The 17,210-nt window shown below is 35.8% G+C and overlaps 1 pseudogene; it reads right to left on the bottom strand.

Annotated features, from left to right (window-relative positions):
- Nucleotides 1–11,890, bottom strand: part of LOC124918009 — a 39,252-nt pseudogene extending 27,362 nt beyond the window's left edge.
- Between the last annotated feature and the right edge of the window lie 5,320 nt (nt 11,891–17,210).

The raw sequence follows: 17,210 nt of genomic DNA, 5'->3' as shown, positions 1-17,210 counted from the left end.
ATGTAGGGATTACATGAACAATCTTCGTCGGCAGCATGAAATATCTATTGAGCGTTGTTGTTGAGATTGTGTGTTTTTTTCATATAGTTTGTTTGGATGTATCATTTGGGAGATTCTCTGTGATGGAAAACTTGTACAATGAAGATGAACTGGTGGAAAACATCTTCAGTGTACACGAATGCTTGGTAACTACCGATCAAATGAAGATCATTCGTGTACACTGCTGGCGGGAAGAGCCAGATTTGGGAGATTCCCTGGGATGGAAAACATCTCAAGAGATAACTCAACAGGTGTATGACCCCAGTTATGCGTGAGAGATCCGCTGTGGTTGCTTCAATGGAGATGCCTTGAAGCTGGAGATCCGCTGTGGTTGCTTCAATGGAGATGCCTTGAAGCTGGAGATGCAGATGAATATTGCTAAAATGTACAAATGTTTATGAAACGGGGAAATGTTTATGAAACTTGTAATGAAAATTTGTACGTCGAATTATAATAATTTTTTGTTATTTATATTTTCATGCACATGTCATTAAACATTAATAAAATAACGAATTTGTTAGAAATAATAAAGTATTATCATATCTACTCTTCTGGCTAAGTATACGTTGCCCATAAGTCATATCATTGCCATGATTTTAAATGTAAGTTTTGGTCCGATTCGATGTGTAATGATTATAAATAAAAATAAAATGTGATTAACGGATAGAAATTGAAAAATGGTTTGTAGCGAAGATTTATTCGCGGCGTGTATTTTCCTCCCACATTCATTCATCATTTTCGTCTTCACATACAAGCGTTGGTGTACTTACATCAGGTGTATAGGGTCTTCTCATGTAAGGCTTGTCTGTTTCACATGTACTTCAACTTCAAATTCATTCAAGCGAAGATTTATTCGCTTCAAATGAATTCCTCATAATTTGCAATTTTCACTGAACAAGAATATATGTTCGCTTCTTTTCATATATAATTAGATGAATTCGTGTGTTTAAAAATTGAAAAAAAATCATAATTTGCAACTTTATTAAAATATAATTTTTATTATTTTTTGTGACGTGACAACAATACTGCACACTGTTCCGATTTGATATGTCATTACAGGCTGCATACAGTAATCCATAGATATGAAATGATTGCTTTTTTCAATGATGAAATATATTTTCAATACATTTCCGTTCAATGTGGTCGACCTCAAATATGAAGATCAAGCGAATATTATTTCGTTTCGTAACAATGTTGTGTTTAATATAGAAACTTACTGGCGAATAATTCTTCGTTTTCAAATTCATCACAGTATGACATGAAAGTGTCAATAATAATATGTAACTTCAAAGATTGGATGCGACATCATCTTCGTTTTCAAGGGTTTTACAGGCGAAGAAATGCCCGTTCGATTTACTGATTAGATATTGTGTAAGGAAGCGAATAACCAATCGATTGATCAATCTAAGGGGTTTACATGAACAGATCAGTTGTTTTACATTATACTTTGAATTGATCATGACATCCAAATTGCAATCAAAGAATCAAACATAACGACAATGAGTCGATTTATATCACTCCTGAATTAAATAACTACATAATGTAAAATATAACTTCAGACTATAATCAAACATAACTTCATAATATTGTTGAATACACAAAACCATTCCATAATCAGTTTACATAAGTATTGCACAGATTAACCAAAAATATAGCTGTTCAACAACACAAATGAAGCTCTAGTCTGATTCATGAGAGGATGACTCGTCTATCGGTCCTGTCAGCGACACGACCTCATGTTCGATGACGGGTGGAATGTATAGCTGAATGGCTTCGTTCACAGCATTGATCCATCGGTTGGGGATGAAAACCGTCAAAGAATTTTCAATTATTGATGCGTACTCTAAGTAAAGATGTTGAGGAGTAAACAGGAAGTCCTCCGGAGGATTGTGTCCATTTGAAGGTAGGGGATTCCGTAGGCCAAATTGCCTGTATATGACACTTGTGCAGTAGGAGGTAGTTCCCTGAAGGCCTAACAAAATGATGAATGGAGAACCCCTCATCTCGTACATCATTTCGGTAAACAGATACCACGGAACAATGAACCTAATTGGGTGAATATCCGAAATAAAATTCGGAGGCACGAGTCCATTGACCCTTTGCACTTGTAGATTGGCAAAGGAAGTGTAGGGAATTGAAGGACGGGGCAACCAATGCAACTTGTCTAACAACCAGAGGTATAGAACCAAAGGTGATCCACGGCGAGAATAGTTGTTTTCCTCGGGAACAAATTCGTTAAGACCAAGTAATGTCTCAGCAAGTACCAGGCTAGCCAGGTTTGGGGCGTTTCCCATCAGTGCAGGAACTACCCGCAGGATCCTTTCCGAAGGCCGGCGTCCTGCAGCCGGACATAAAAAAAATGAGCCAGAACCACAAGCATGATCAGTTTGCTTTGTGTGTGGTTGATGGTCCTCTCAGCTCCCTGGACACGACAAAGGTACTCGTCTATGTTTGTCATATTCAGAAATCCATGTTGGAGGGTAAACAAGAGAGCATCAAACATTGTACATCCATAGAAGCTGTCGCAAATGTGGACGGCCATATGAGGATCTTGATGGACAGGCAAGATCATGAGTGCATTTGTACCACACCTAAGGATTGAAGCAAAGTCCTCTAGCGTCGGGCATATGTGCATTTCCCCAATAACAAAAGAACGAGAGTCCGTATTCCATCTGCTTTGCATGTGGGCCATCAGTCCGTCGTTAACGTTTATTCGTAATAGAGGAAGAATCTCATCTACATGATAGACACTAAAAGGTACAGGGTCATCGTTGATCAGACTTAAGTATCGCTCCAGCTGTTGCTGCGATAAAACAAGCATGTCTGGGTCAATCTCTACATCCATCTTACGAGTTTTACGCTAAAGGAATGAAGGAAAGACACCGGTAGATAGAGATTTGGGAAGGAAAGAGTCAAAACAGAGAGAGAGGTGAGAGTGAGGGTATGAGAGTGATGAAGTTGATACATCAGTAGTTGAAGTAATAAATGAGTTTTCGTTCTTGAATTCACATCAATACATAACTCCGGTAGGTGCATTACATGTTGTGAATATATCTTCGTCTTATATTTTTTATTTCTTGTCAATACGAATATATATTCGTCTAGGAATTTGAAAACATATATTGAAGAAGATATCTTCGTCTCCTAGTTTCGAAATATCGACTGTACCCCAAAATAAATTAAGAAGATATATTCGTTTAGGAATTTCAAAATATATAGTGAAGAAGATATCTTCGTTTAGGAATTTGAAAGTATATATTGAAGAAGATATCTTCGTCTCCTAGTTTCGAAATGTCGACTGTACCCCAAAATAAATTAAGAAGATATATTCGTTTAGGAATTTCAAAATATATAGTGAAGAAGATATCTTCGTTTAGTAATTTGCAAACATATATTGAAGAAGATATCTTCGTCTCTGATTTTCAAAATAAGGATTGCACAAAGGAACATAAGAAGATATCTTCGTTTAGGAATTTGAAAATTGATAGTTAAGAAGAGGGCCACAAGAAGACATAACAAGATAATTCCGTTTCAAGAGGTGGTCATGTCAATCTTACGGTTGCAAGTTTATCAGTTTCATCATGTTAAGAATATATCTTCGTTTAAGAATATTAAAAGATACAGTTAAGAAAATAACATCGTTTAGGATTTCACAAATATGTGTACAAGAAGACATATCAAACATCAATACATTATAAGCAATTCATTATAACTCCATACATTAAGATCTGAACTGCCTTACATACATTAAGATCTGAATTGCATTATAAGTTATAAATCAATATCAAACATCCATACATTAAAAATAGGTCAATTGACCTGTGTGAACATAAGAATTACTGTACAAGTATAATTCCGTATCACACATACAAAACCCTAATATCTTGATCTAATTGCAGTCTTTAACTTGAACCTATTGACATTGTGCTCAGACATAAGAATTCTGTATAAATATTTTATCCTCAATGTACTCAAAGCTTCGTCGGCCTTCAAAAGAACAAGAGAAACTATAAGAACATTTAAAATTGTTAAATGTCATAGAATTACATATAAAAAACACTCACATTATTTTCGTTGATGTCACATGACCAACCCTTCATCTTTCCTCTATATGTTTCCATATGTCTCATTAAATATACACCGCAGTCGGTCTTGTTTGTTTGGTCTTGCCAAGGCAGCTTTGGGGCCGTTATCTTGTACATCTTAACCTTCTCTGCAAATCTTTGTATGCCTTGCCCTTCCAAGAAAGTCGAAAAACTGTCGATTTGATTCCTCAACTGGACATACTTGTCCAAAATTTTCATTCTATGCGGACGACCGGAGTTGTCTAGGACATTTATTTGGGAGTCTTTAATATTCACACATACAAGAAAGAAATGTCCAGAAGTGACGACAGGTAGGAATATCTGCAAAAAGAACATAAACATTTGTTATTTTATGGCAGTCTCGTTACTTGGAATTGAGGGATATGTACATACCAGGTCAGCGAAGATGATGTCTTCTTTTGTGACATGGTAGTTTCTCATGTCTTCTTCAAGGGATTGACAAAATAAGGTCCTATCATACTGCAGATTAACCTGCAAAATAAGGGTGGAGACTCAAAGTCATGAACATTGAAGGATACATAGCACAAAAAAAGAGAAGCACTTACATGTGAAATTGTTGAAAAACATATTATTCGTGGTTCATGCCTTGGCAACCTACGGCATTTGAAGTGCACAATTATGGACCAAGCGTCCACAACTTCGCTCGCAATTTCGCGACCCATTTTCACTGTTTGAAATAGCTTACGGGTGATATTACCCGGTGCACCTTCGTACAGAACGTCCCTGCAAAATACATTCATTTACAAGACCATAACTAACTAATTTCATATTTGAAATTCCGAAAAGCATGAGAGGTAACTTACATTGGAGGCAGGTCTTCATCGAACACAAAATCGGCTAATCTCTGTTCCTTCTTGGTTATGTTGTGGTCCAACATATCTGCAACCTGTTGCATGTAGGGGGATCGAAGGTGCACAGGAATTTTCGTGATCTTCCTCTTAGGATATTCTCTAATGTTGATGCATCCCCCCCCATCACCTTCATCTTCATCTTCAGAAGATTCCACGGCATTAGAAGCCTCAACCTTTTCCTTGCCTTTAACCTGATCATTTGGTGCAACAGACTGAGCTATGGGTTCCGCAACATGTTCCTTCCCTTCACCCTGATCATTTGGTTCAACATGCTGCGCTTTGGGTTCCTCAACCGGTTCCTTCCCTTCACCATGATCATCGTCTTCAAGAGTGGGTGTCTGCACTGGGGGTACCTCATCCGGTTCCTTGACTTCGCCCTCATGATCAGTTGGTTCAACACGGGGTGAGGCATCTTTGTTGGGAAGAACCGCATCCTCAGGTTCGTCCGGTTGAAAAGGGGGTGACTTGGCTTGAATGGGCTGAAATGCAGCCTGTACATCTTCCTGTTCAACAAGGAGTGATTCATCGTCAATGTCATGACCTACATCCTCAACATCTTTCGGTTGAACAGGGAGTGACTGATCTTCATTGTGCAGAACTGCATCATCGAGATCATTCGGTTCCACGTGATCCGAACGATTTTCTTGATGTGGCATAACTGCATCCTCAGGTTCGTCCGGTTGAAAAGGGGGTGACTTGGCTTGAATGGGCTGAAATGCAGCCTGTACAACATCCTGTTCAACAAGGAGTGATTCATCGTCAATGTCATGACCTACATCCTCAACATCTTTCGTTTGAACAGGGAGTGACTGATCTTCATTGTGCAGAACTGCATCATCGAGATCATACGGTTCCACGTGATCTGAACGATTTTCTTGATGGGGCATAACTGCATCCTCTAAATCATTCTGTTCAACCCGTGTTGTTGGATTGTCTGCATGGTCCTCCAATGCAGTCTCACATGTGTAATCAACCCGGGGACTATTGACTTTCAAGCCCGCACACTGTAAAGTGTCCCCAAGTGCCTCCCTTGTAGGATCTTCCACACCTACATGAACCGGACCATCGATCACCACCTTCAAGTGTTTCATGAACCCTTCAGACTCTCTGAGGTTCAGGAAACCGGCCTCAAAAAAGGGCTTCGGATCGATGTTGCGTTTCTCCAACTCCCCTGATAGGTAATTCAGCTGTTGGGCTGTATCTTTAAAAGTTTGCAGGATTTTGGATGTCAACATCTGTACATTAAGAAAAACAGAGATCATTAATCTTGAAAACAGGTTAATAAAGAACAATGGGAGTCAATTTATAGTTTCCACATACCTCATTATCGTCTTCTTTTAGTTCAACCGAGTCAACTGGATTCTCGGGTTGTTTAACTGCTAGGCACGCCCTAGCCCTGCCCAGCCCAAAACCACCGGCACGAACTTCTAAGTTGGTAAACTCTAACACACTGACGTCATCCCAACAGGAGATAATTGGAAATTTTCTTTCGTAGGGGATACGTTCACCTTCCACAAAAATACCATCTAGGTAGCAAATCTGGAGTAAAGGAGTGGGAAACATGTTAGAAAATATTACATATCTAAAAATCATATAAAAGAGAGGCAACAATACTTACCGATAAAAGGGTTATAGGTCCATCGAAATATGGATTTTTATCTTTACTTGCTTTTTCTTTCCAACTTCTTACACTGTCAAGCAATCGTTGTAGTGTGAAGTGGCACCAGTTTAGTTCCTTTATGTTATCAACATTCATTAAGGATTTGAGAATTTTGAACCTGAAATGAAAAAAATACATGTGTTAGTATTCACAAATACAATTACATATATAATAGGTTTGAATACATGTTTACCTTGCTCGTGAATTTTGAACTGAACATAAAAAACTTGAGACAACAAAGACAACAAAGTCGATTTTGAAATCGTTGTCTGCACTTGTGTTACTTAACATCTTGGGGATCATAGAAAGTGTTTCGGGAGGTTTTGAGTCATCCCCGGTCCATCTGGTCTTCCAATCCCTCAAGAAATTAAAATAATTAGGGTCCTTGGTCTTGTCCAACCCAACAGACTCGACTACGTTCGTTGCCCCTCTAGGGAGGTTCATCACGAGCTGTACGAGATCTTCATCGATACGGATCTCATCACCGTTGGACAATACCAGAGAACTCTTATCCGGGTCAAAACATTGGACTACGTGTCTGGAAAAATGAGCCAGGCACTTGGAGACGCCCATTGTAAGAAGAGAACCAAAACCGATTTCCTTCACGGCTTCCCTCTGTTCTACGCTCAATTTAGGAATGAGTTGAGCGAGGTCATGAGGTGATGATCTGGTTAGAAATGTCAGTTTACGTTTCTTGATGGTTTGGGTTTTTTGGGGAGATGGTGGAAACTCTTCATCGAATGGGGTAGTAGACGGAGAAATATTTGTGGTTTCTGGGGGTGGTTCTGGTAACTCTTCAACGACTGTTGGAGTGGATGTAGGAATAACTTTGGTTTTTTTTTTAGAGGGAACAGGTGGTGGTAAAATCTCATCAGTACCTACAGCAACATCAGTAGCTTCGACAGCAACTGTGGAAACTGATTCAGCAGTCGATGACGACTTAGTATTCGTCTTCGGATTTCTCTTCCTCTTCCTTTCATATGTCCTCGAAGTCATTAATTTTGGTGGGATAGCATAAATCAGTATTATAGGAAATAAATTGAATAAACATGTGTGAAATTAGTATAAACACAATAAGATTAACATACCTCTCTGATTTATTGCTGGGATTGACGTTGGATGCCGGAGTGGGTGCAGTTTCGGTTTCGTTTATGCTCCTACAAACTTGCAAGACGACCTCTCGGGAGTCGATGGGATGATCCACTTCCATGTTGTTGCCTTGGTTACCCGTCATGTTCAGAAGAAATCCTTGTAGTATAAACGAAATATCTAGGGTTTCGACGTTCAGTGTTTGGATTATCGCCGGGAGATAGAGAGAGAAGAATATGAACAGTTGCTTATGAAAATGAAATTGAGGGAGAGTCGGCTTGTAGCGGGAAATTGAAGTTATATCAACTAGTCATGGAAGCGAATAAATATTCGTTCGATATCGTAAATTCAAAAAAAAATAATAAAATAAAATTGAACATAAATACTATTCATAGAAGCGAAGATTTATTCGCGGAATGTAAATGCACGGGTAAGTGAATTTACATGACAGGCAAGTTGGCTTCTCATGGGAGGGGAGGTGGTTTTACATGAAGGTCAGGCTAAAAATATTTGAAAAGAAGAAATCTTCGCTTTCAATCGTCTACTCGAAAAACAAAATTGAAGCGAATATTTGGTCGTTTACTGATTGTCATTTTAAATTAATTAAATTAACATTTATTAATAAACGGAAAAAAAAAAGGAAAAAAAATCTAGCCGGTGATTGAGGCGAAGAATTGTTCGGTTGCTGCATGTCATGTCATCTTCAATTAATTGAATTAATATTTAATAAACGGAAATATAAAATCCATGTCATTTTGGTCTTCACATACACGGGTAAGTGTCTTTACATGGTAGGCAAGCGGTCTTCTCATGGGTGGGTAGGGGGGTTTTACATGAGGTTTTTATTAAAATTAATTGAAGCAAATATATCTTCGCTCCTGAGGGTCTCCAGCCAAAAAAATTAAATAAAAAATAAAATTAAAAATAGCAAAGTAATTGAGGCGAAGAATTGTTCGGTTGCTGCATGTCATGTCATCTTCAATTAATTGAATTAATATTTAATAAACGGAAATATAAAATCCATGTCATTTTGGTCTTCACATAGACGGGTAAGTGTCTTTACATGGTAGGCAAGCGGTCTTCTCATGGGTGGGTAGGGGGGTTTTACATGAGGTTTTTATTAGAATTAATTGAAGCAAATATATCTTCGCTCCTGAGGGTCTCCAAGCAAAAAAAATGAAATAAAAAATTAAATAAAATTCCTAGAAAGAAAATGAATGAATGAATTAATTGAAGCGAATATTATATCGCTGCATGTGCTTTTTAATAAATTAAATGAATATTTAATAAACGTAAATATAATATCCCTGTCAATTCGGTCTTTACATGGACGTGTAAGTGTATTTTCATGGAAGGCAGGCGGTCTTCTCATGGGTGGGTATGGGGGATTTACATGAGGGTCATGGCAACGGGCGTGTAGATCTTCGCTCACATCGCATCTCACCCTTCCCTCTGACACGGTCCCGGAGCGAAGATATCTTATCTGTTTATCATCTGACTATTATATTATTTCCTGGCGTTAACAGGCGCTTCCGTTAACGGCGTCTTGTGTGAACCCGGGCCTAAACCCGGATTCCGGATTCTCACTCCCTCCGTCTCCTGCCCAGATTGATTTATTATTAAAATAATAATGCTGCAATCTGATTGGTCCGCCACGGGGGAACACGGCAATCGGTAGCAGAAGATCTGAACTTTTTAAAATTTAGTTAATTTAATGTAAGTATTATACCTAGTACACAATTCAATCAATGTTCATTATAATAAATAAATTCATAACAAGTGTTATAAAATAAAATGAAACTAAACTATAACTTGAATTTGCTTGGGGACTTCTAGGATAAATTTGTTTATTGCCTAATATATGGCAAGTGAAAATTTTCAACTTTTAAGAGATTCCAAATCTCACGGTAGCCCATGTAATTAGGAGAGTTGCAATGTCTTAATCACTAACCCAAATCAATTCATGGCTAAATGTTGTAATATGTTAAGAAGTGGCTTAATTGTTAAATTTTGTAATGTTATAATATAAACATTCTTATTTTGATTTCTCATCTTATTATTATTATTAAATGATAATTATTAAATAAAAATAGACAGAGTATTTTTAAAATTTTAATATCAAATTAAATAATTATCTAGATATCTAATAATTTATATTATCTAAAGTCATTGTTGTCAATATTTTCAAAATAAACATTAATATAGATTATAGGAGAAAGATAAAACTTAATTTGTTTATGGAGAACGCATATAGTATAGTGCACATTATCGAAATAACTAATTTATTATATTTATATAATCGATTAGAAAATAGAATTAATATAGATTATAGGAGAAATAAAACTTAATTAAATGTGGGGATCGCATATAATTTAACTCCAATTTTTCTTAAGCGTTATTATATATTATATATATATTCAAAACACAAGCATACCAAGTTAACTGTTAGAACGGAACGCGTGAGAATGACGTAAACAATAAAAAAGATGGTTCACCAATATAAAGCTTGGTTACGTCCACAAAAATAGAGAATCTTATTAGGAGATCAGAACAAAGATTACAGCAAGATAGACTAGAGTTATGACACGAGTTTATATAACACTCGATCCCCCGAAACCCTAACAGTTATATATTGGGACTGGAAATGATGCTCTCAAGGCAAAGACTTCGACTTTCTAAAGTGCCCGACTGCACATTTAAATAGTCTTCAACTAGGTCAACACAATATTTTGGCAATTAATCTCCAAAATATTATCACAATACTTTCCTAGTTATATTATCATAACAAAAGATCATATTTCCTTTTATGTTAATCTTATTTCCTTAAATCAAGATTACACACCAAAAAGATATACTTTTCTTTTGTTCAATATTCTCTTTCCTTACATCATCAATTCAAGACATCTCAACAAATCTCCACCTTGACTTCAATTTATTCAAATGCCCCAAATGCATTAATCAATGCTCAAATATTATATCTCATCTCTCTGATCTAGAGTTGTCATAATACAACTTAACAGATGCATTCGTCAATGCTAAATGACCCAGATGCACTCGCCGATGCTGGATGGCTCAGATGCACTCACCGGTGTCGGATGACCCAAATGCACTCGCCGGTGCCGGATGGCCCAGAAGCACTCGCCGGTGTCGGATGGCCCAGATGCACTCGTCGGTGCTGGATGACTCAGATGCACTTGTCTCTCTTTTCTAGATCTAGAGTTGTCTCCAAGATAGTTTAACATCTTCTTAGGTAACCCAAATATTCAAGTCTACTCAGCAAATCTCCACCTTGAATTGAATACTCTCATTGTTGCAAACTATAATAACACAAACACATTAATCAATGCTAGATGTGACCCAAATATATTTGTCAATACCAGAGATGACCCAAATATATTTATCAATACCAGAGATGGCCCAAATACATTAGGCAATGTCAGATGTGGCTTAGATGCATTAGTCAATGTAAAAGATGGCTCAAATACATTAGTCAATATCAGATGTCGCCCAAATATATTAGTCAATCCCAGAGATGGCCCAAATGCATTAGTCAATCCTATAAATGGCCCAGATGCATTAGTCAATGTCAGAGATGACCCAAATACATTAATCAATGTCAGATGTGGCCCATATGCATTAGTCAATGCCAGAGATGGCTCAAATACATTAATCAATGTCAGATGTGGCCCATATGCATTAGTCAATGCCAAAAATGACCCATATGCATTAGTCAATGCTATAGATGGCCCAGATGCATTAGTCAATGCCAGAGTATTTATAAATATTTATATTATTTATAAATATTAGTACACATCTGTTTCCAGAAATGATGGAAATAGCCATCGGAGGAGAACTCAAATGATTATATTATCTCATACTTCCTAAGTATTTTTTATCTCTGTTTTATCACCCACTATGTTAAACAAGTGGAACATCATTTCAAAATTGCACTTTATATCTCGTCTTAATCTGTTTGTATTCGCATCTCGATAGATTTTTGTCCAAAATTTGTTATAATTTTTCATCAACATCCAGCAACACCCAGCGACACTATGGCGATTCAAACCGTCACTCGTTGTCATCAACATTCAACAACATTCCGGTGATTCAAACGATCACTCACTGTCACCAACATCCAACGCCATTCCAACGATTCAAACCTCACTAATTGTCATCAACATCTAGTGACACTTCGGCGATTCAAACGGTCACTCGTTGTCATCAGCATCCAGAGACACTCCGGCGATTCAAACGTCACTCGTTGTCATCAACATCCAGCGACACTTCAATGATTCAAATCGTCACTCACTATCATCAACATCCAATGACACTCCAACGATTCAAACGTCACTCGCTGTCATCAACATTCAGCGACACTTCGGCGATTTAAACTGTCACTCGCTATTATCAACATCCAACGACACTTCAGCGATTCAAACTGTTACTCGTTGTCATCAACATCCAGCGACACTATGGCGATTCAAACCATCACTCGTTGTCATCAACATCCAGCGACACTCCGACGATTCAAACGGTCACTCGCTGTCACCAACATCCATCGACACTCCGATAATTCAAACCTCACTCGCTGTCATCAACATCCAGTGACACTCCGACGATTCAAACAATCACTCGCTATCATCAACATTCAGCGACACTTGGGCGATTCAAACGTCACTCGTTGTCATCAACATCTAGCGACATTCCGGTGATTCAAATCGTCACTCACTACCATCAACATCCAACGACACTCTAGTGATTCAAACGTCACTCGCTGTCATCAGCATTTAGCGACACTCCGGCGATTCAAACTGTCACTCGCTATTATCAACATCCAACGATACTTCGATGATTCAAACTGTCACTCATTGTCATCAACATCCAGCGACACTTCAACGATTCAAACTATCACTCGTTGTCATCAGCATCTAGTGTTACTCCGGCAATTCAAACCGTCACTTGCTGTCATCAACATCCAGCGATACTCCGGCGATTCAGACGTCACTCGCTCTCATCAACATCTCATCCCCTTGGAAACATCCTCTTTGTTCTAATAGCTGTCCAAGGGTCTTCCTCTTAGGCTGCTAACAATCCCATCAAAGCTCTTCCCAAGTCGATTTGAGGAAGTATGTGACAAGTTGGATAATCTCAACATCTATTACCCAACTTGAGAGGAGTGTATAATTATCTCTCAATCTTCCTTAGAGGGAAATACCAAAAGTTATTAGCAAATCAATTAGTCTAATTGATTTGCTAATTAACCGAGAATGAAATATTAATCAATAGGAAATCAATTAGACTAATTGATTTTCTAATTGATTGAAGATCTGCTGCTGATTTATAAATCAATTATAATTCATATGAATTTATTTGATTCACTATTTAAATTATTTCCTTTCCTGCAAATGTAATTTTTACTATTTAAGCACTAGACTTCTTATGTAAGCAATAACAAGCAAGAAACAAGCAATACAATTCTCAACATATTTTCTATCTCAAATTTCTACAAATAATTATTCTTAAATCAAATAAAACAAACTTAGTAAATACTTTTGGAAAATTTTATGTCCTTGTATTTTAATATATTTTTGTTGGAATTTTCATCATAAATTTAATATTCCTGCAAATATGTGGACTAATAAAATGGTTATTTCCATTAAATGTAATTTTATTGGAAAGAATTAGGGGTAAAAAATTACCGATATCGAAAATTACGTATCACAAAATATAGAAAATATTGTTTTTCTCGATATCTTGGAAAAAATTTTAAATATGATATCGATACCGAAATTATTTGTACGGTAAAGGTATAACCATGAAAATGTCAGTATATCGGTATTGCAAGCATGAAAATTTAACATACCTTAATTTATAATAATATTATTAATTAACAATAATACTAAAATATTATTTTAAATGTTTTATTCAAAATAATCAAATTAGGGCTAATTATTGTAATAATTAAACTATAATTAAAAAAATTAAATAAAATCAAAAATAATTTGTGGTTAAAATATTGTATTTATTTTACCCAAATTAAACTCAAAAAGGGGTTGAAATTATTTAATTATGATTTCAAACATAAATTATGTATAATTTATGGATTAAAACAATTAAATAAATACCCCAAAATACTCAAATATAAAATAAATGAACATAATTTTTATTATGTTGTAAAAAATATTTTTGTGTACAAATTTGGTGAAGAAGAATGCAAGAAATTATTAAAAATTTGATTTCAAATAAATCTTTTATTAGAAATATAAACTGATAATCATGTATGACAAAAATTATGTTTAAATGTTGTAGCAAGATTCATAGCCAATGGATCAACGCCGAATGGTCCACACCAAATCAAATAATGGAACGTCCTGTTAGCTCAATCGCCCAAACGTTGACGGATGGTTAACGAAAACGCAACGACGCATTTCATTTTAAACGAAGCAAAGTCATTTTGTTCGTCTTTCTCGATCAACTGGGCGGACGCCGGAGGCTCGCGATCGACGCCGACGATCCTTCCATAAACCTTATCTCCTCCGTTTCTCAACCTTATTCCTCCATTCTCAACATTATCTCTCCATTCTTTCACCCATGTGTACGTCTCCTCCTCACCATCATTTCTCCTAGGATTAAAATTCAAATCCTACGCTAAACCTAGGCTGCTGAAGACAAAATAGAAATGGGGAAGAAGGACTTTGAAAACAAAATCGAAGTTGAATTCGATCTCAATAACCGACCTAACTTAGTATAAATAGTCTCTATGTATCCTTCTTCTAATCCATCAAATAAACATCAACAATTACAGCCTGATTGAAGATCTACCAAGAAACTTTGATGACTGGTTTTTGAAGAAACTTCTTTGGCGATCTAAGCTTCGATCAAGGACTTGAGAAAGTTTCCTACATATCATTGCAGTGTTCTCTAATCATTAGTAAGATTCCAGACTCACTATAATTTGAATTATGATTCAAAATTGGATTTTTCCAAGTTCGATCGGGTTGATCATATTTATGGTTCAATTTCGTATTTTCTTTAGTTGAAATCATTCCCTAGATGATTTCTAAGTTTTCTATCGAAAGAGATTATATCAATTAAACCTTAATAACCCATCCTATCAGCATTCGTGCGCTCATTAATGTTAACTTCAGATCTGTTCACATTTCTAGCAGCTTGGTTAGATTCATTCAGACCACCTTCCTGGACTTTGTTATTGGTCTTCGATTTAAGATTATTATTGACATGTCAATTTCTCGTTGAGTGTGTGAAAGTGATACACCACGTACATCAATTGAGCTTCCATTCATATTGAACTCTAATATCAAACAGATTCCCCAGTCTATCCTTTAGTTCAAGCTTGATCGGGAGAGAACTGCTTGGATGTATTTCAACACTAACTCTGGCCACAATATCTCTCTTTTAGCCTTCCATTGCCGGGTCAAACATAAGTGGTTTACCTATTATACTTGATATATAAGCCAAACCCATTGGGACGTTGCATAGGTGTGGTGGAACATTCTTCAGATACACCCAAATTTGTTCTAGTTCAGACGGTGTATGATTGGTATTAAGTTTCTCGCTACACTTGTACAACTTGAATCTTCTACTTCTTATAAAGGTATACTCACTTTCAATAATCAACTTTATTTCGCTTCCATTCTGGAATGATAGAAAATAGAATCCATGATCGTTGATTGTGATTCTTTCCAGACCAGATGAATATTTATGAATATTATGATAGATGCGGGCTGAATTATTAAAATCTATTCAGATTGGAGTAGTTATAAAGTCATATTAGAATATCTGGCTGTCGTGGTTTAAGGATTCGACAATAGCATAGATTGTAAGAACCACTGACGACCATCAAGAATTCTTTGGTTTCGCTGTTTGGTAAAGAATCCAAAATATTTTTCGTCAATGATATTGATTTGAATATTTAGTAAGGACTAGGTTTTAAACCATTTTTTTGGATGGTTCAAAAGATGGATTTGAGCATATATAGAGACATTGTTTCTAGGTTTGATTTTATGCATGGTGGATTTAATAGTGGTGTTAATTGATTTATATTATAATTTAAATCAGGCGGTTTAAGTCATGATTAAAAATTAAATGAAAAGTGGTGGTTGAAGAGGATAAGAATAATTATAAAAAAAAGAAATATGTAATGATTTTAAATTGATAAAGTTGCATGTAAATTTTAAAAACTGATTAAAGATAAGAATCGATAATAAGAGCAAATATGTAATGATTTTTCCAAATCTACAAGGTGATCGAAATGGCAAAGTAATTTAATGCGATTTCAAAAAGTATGAGAAATAAGAGAGCGATGTAGATGATAAAACATGTGATGATAACGCTTTTATAGCTCAGATTTAGGTAAGGAAACATAAACATAATTTTACCCGTTAAAAACCTATATAAAAAAGAACACAAGCAATAACCAACCACCAAAATCACAAAGCAAGAACCTGAACCAATATAAAAGAAAATGATTGTAAGTAAAATAACAACAAAAATACCTAGCCCAAATAAATATCAAACTTAAAGATATAAGCTAAACAAAGAACAAGATCATTACTCAAACGATTGATCCAATTAATTCATGATTTTTGCCACCATTTTATTGAGATCATTTCGTACGGCTAATTTTTTTCTTACATTATTTTTCTTCTTAGAATAGATCACCTTAAATTTTTTTTTTTTTGGAGAGAGATTCAAGTTTTTTTTTTCTCTAAGGATATTTGTTTCAAGATGACCATTTAAAATTCACTCTAGGTTTAAGAGAGTTTGTGATTTTTTGATGCAGTGTGAAAGCTGATGAGCCGTGAGATTTACATTCCCAATGGTTTTAACAATTTGTTTGAAAGAAAAAGCTTTGAATTTGGGTGGTCGAGATAGTGATGGAATTTTAGAATAGCTAGATGATTTTTAGGGTGGGACTTGAACAAATGTTCTAGAAAATTTTGTTTGCAAAGTGAGGAGACCGGTCGAGTCTGTTATAATAAATATATTTCCTTTTTGCCTATTGCGTCATGTAAATTTATAACTGTGAGTTTTAACATTAACGAGTTTGGAAGTATTTATGAAAAGTCGTAGTCACTTTGATTGTGGTTTAAATTTAGAAATTTAGACAAGTAAAACTATTAAAATTATTTAGTAAAAAAGCCAGTGGTCAAGAGCTGAATGACCGAGTTCAAGGAGGTTTTCCCAAAATTTGAGTTTTTATTTTCTAAATGGTGTAAACTCTAGTAAAAATTCATTAAAAGAAAGGTTTTAAATGTTTGTGTTTATCCTGGTAAATTACTTTTACTTTAATAGAATTAGACCAAGCAAGACATATCTCATTGGATAATGCTGGTTCTTTTTGTTGTGTGTTAAACTAGTTTACGCTCACCACAAACAAAGTTGAAGAAAATTGAGTTTAGCAAGGAATTTATGAATATTATGGTAGATGATTGGATAATTTAT

The sequence above is a fragment of the Impatiens glandulifera genome, unplaced genomic scaffold, assembly GCF_907164915.1.
Source record: "Impatiens glandulifera unplaced genomic scaffold, dImpGla2.1, whole genome shotgun sequence".
Classification (NCBI taxonomy): Eukaryota; Viridiplantae; Streptophyta; class Magnoliopsida; order Ericales; family Balsaminaceae; genus Impatiens; species Impatiens glandulifera.
Note: the sequence above shows the minus strand (reverse complement) of the source record. Positions and strands in the feature narration are given on the sequence as shown.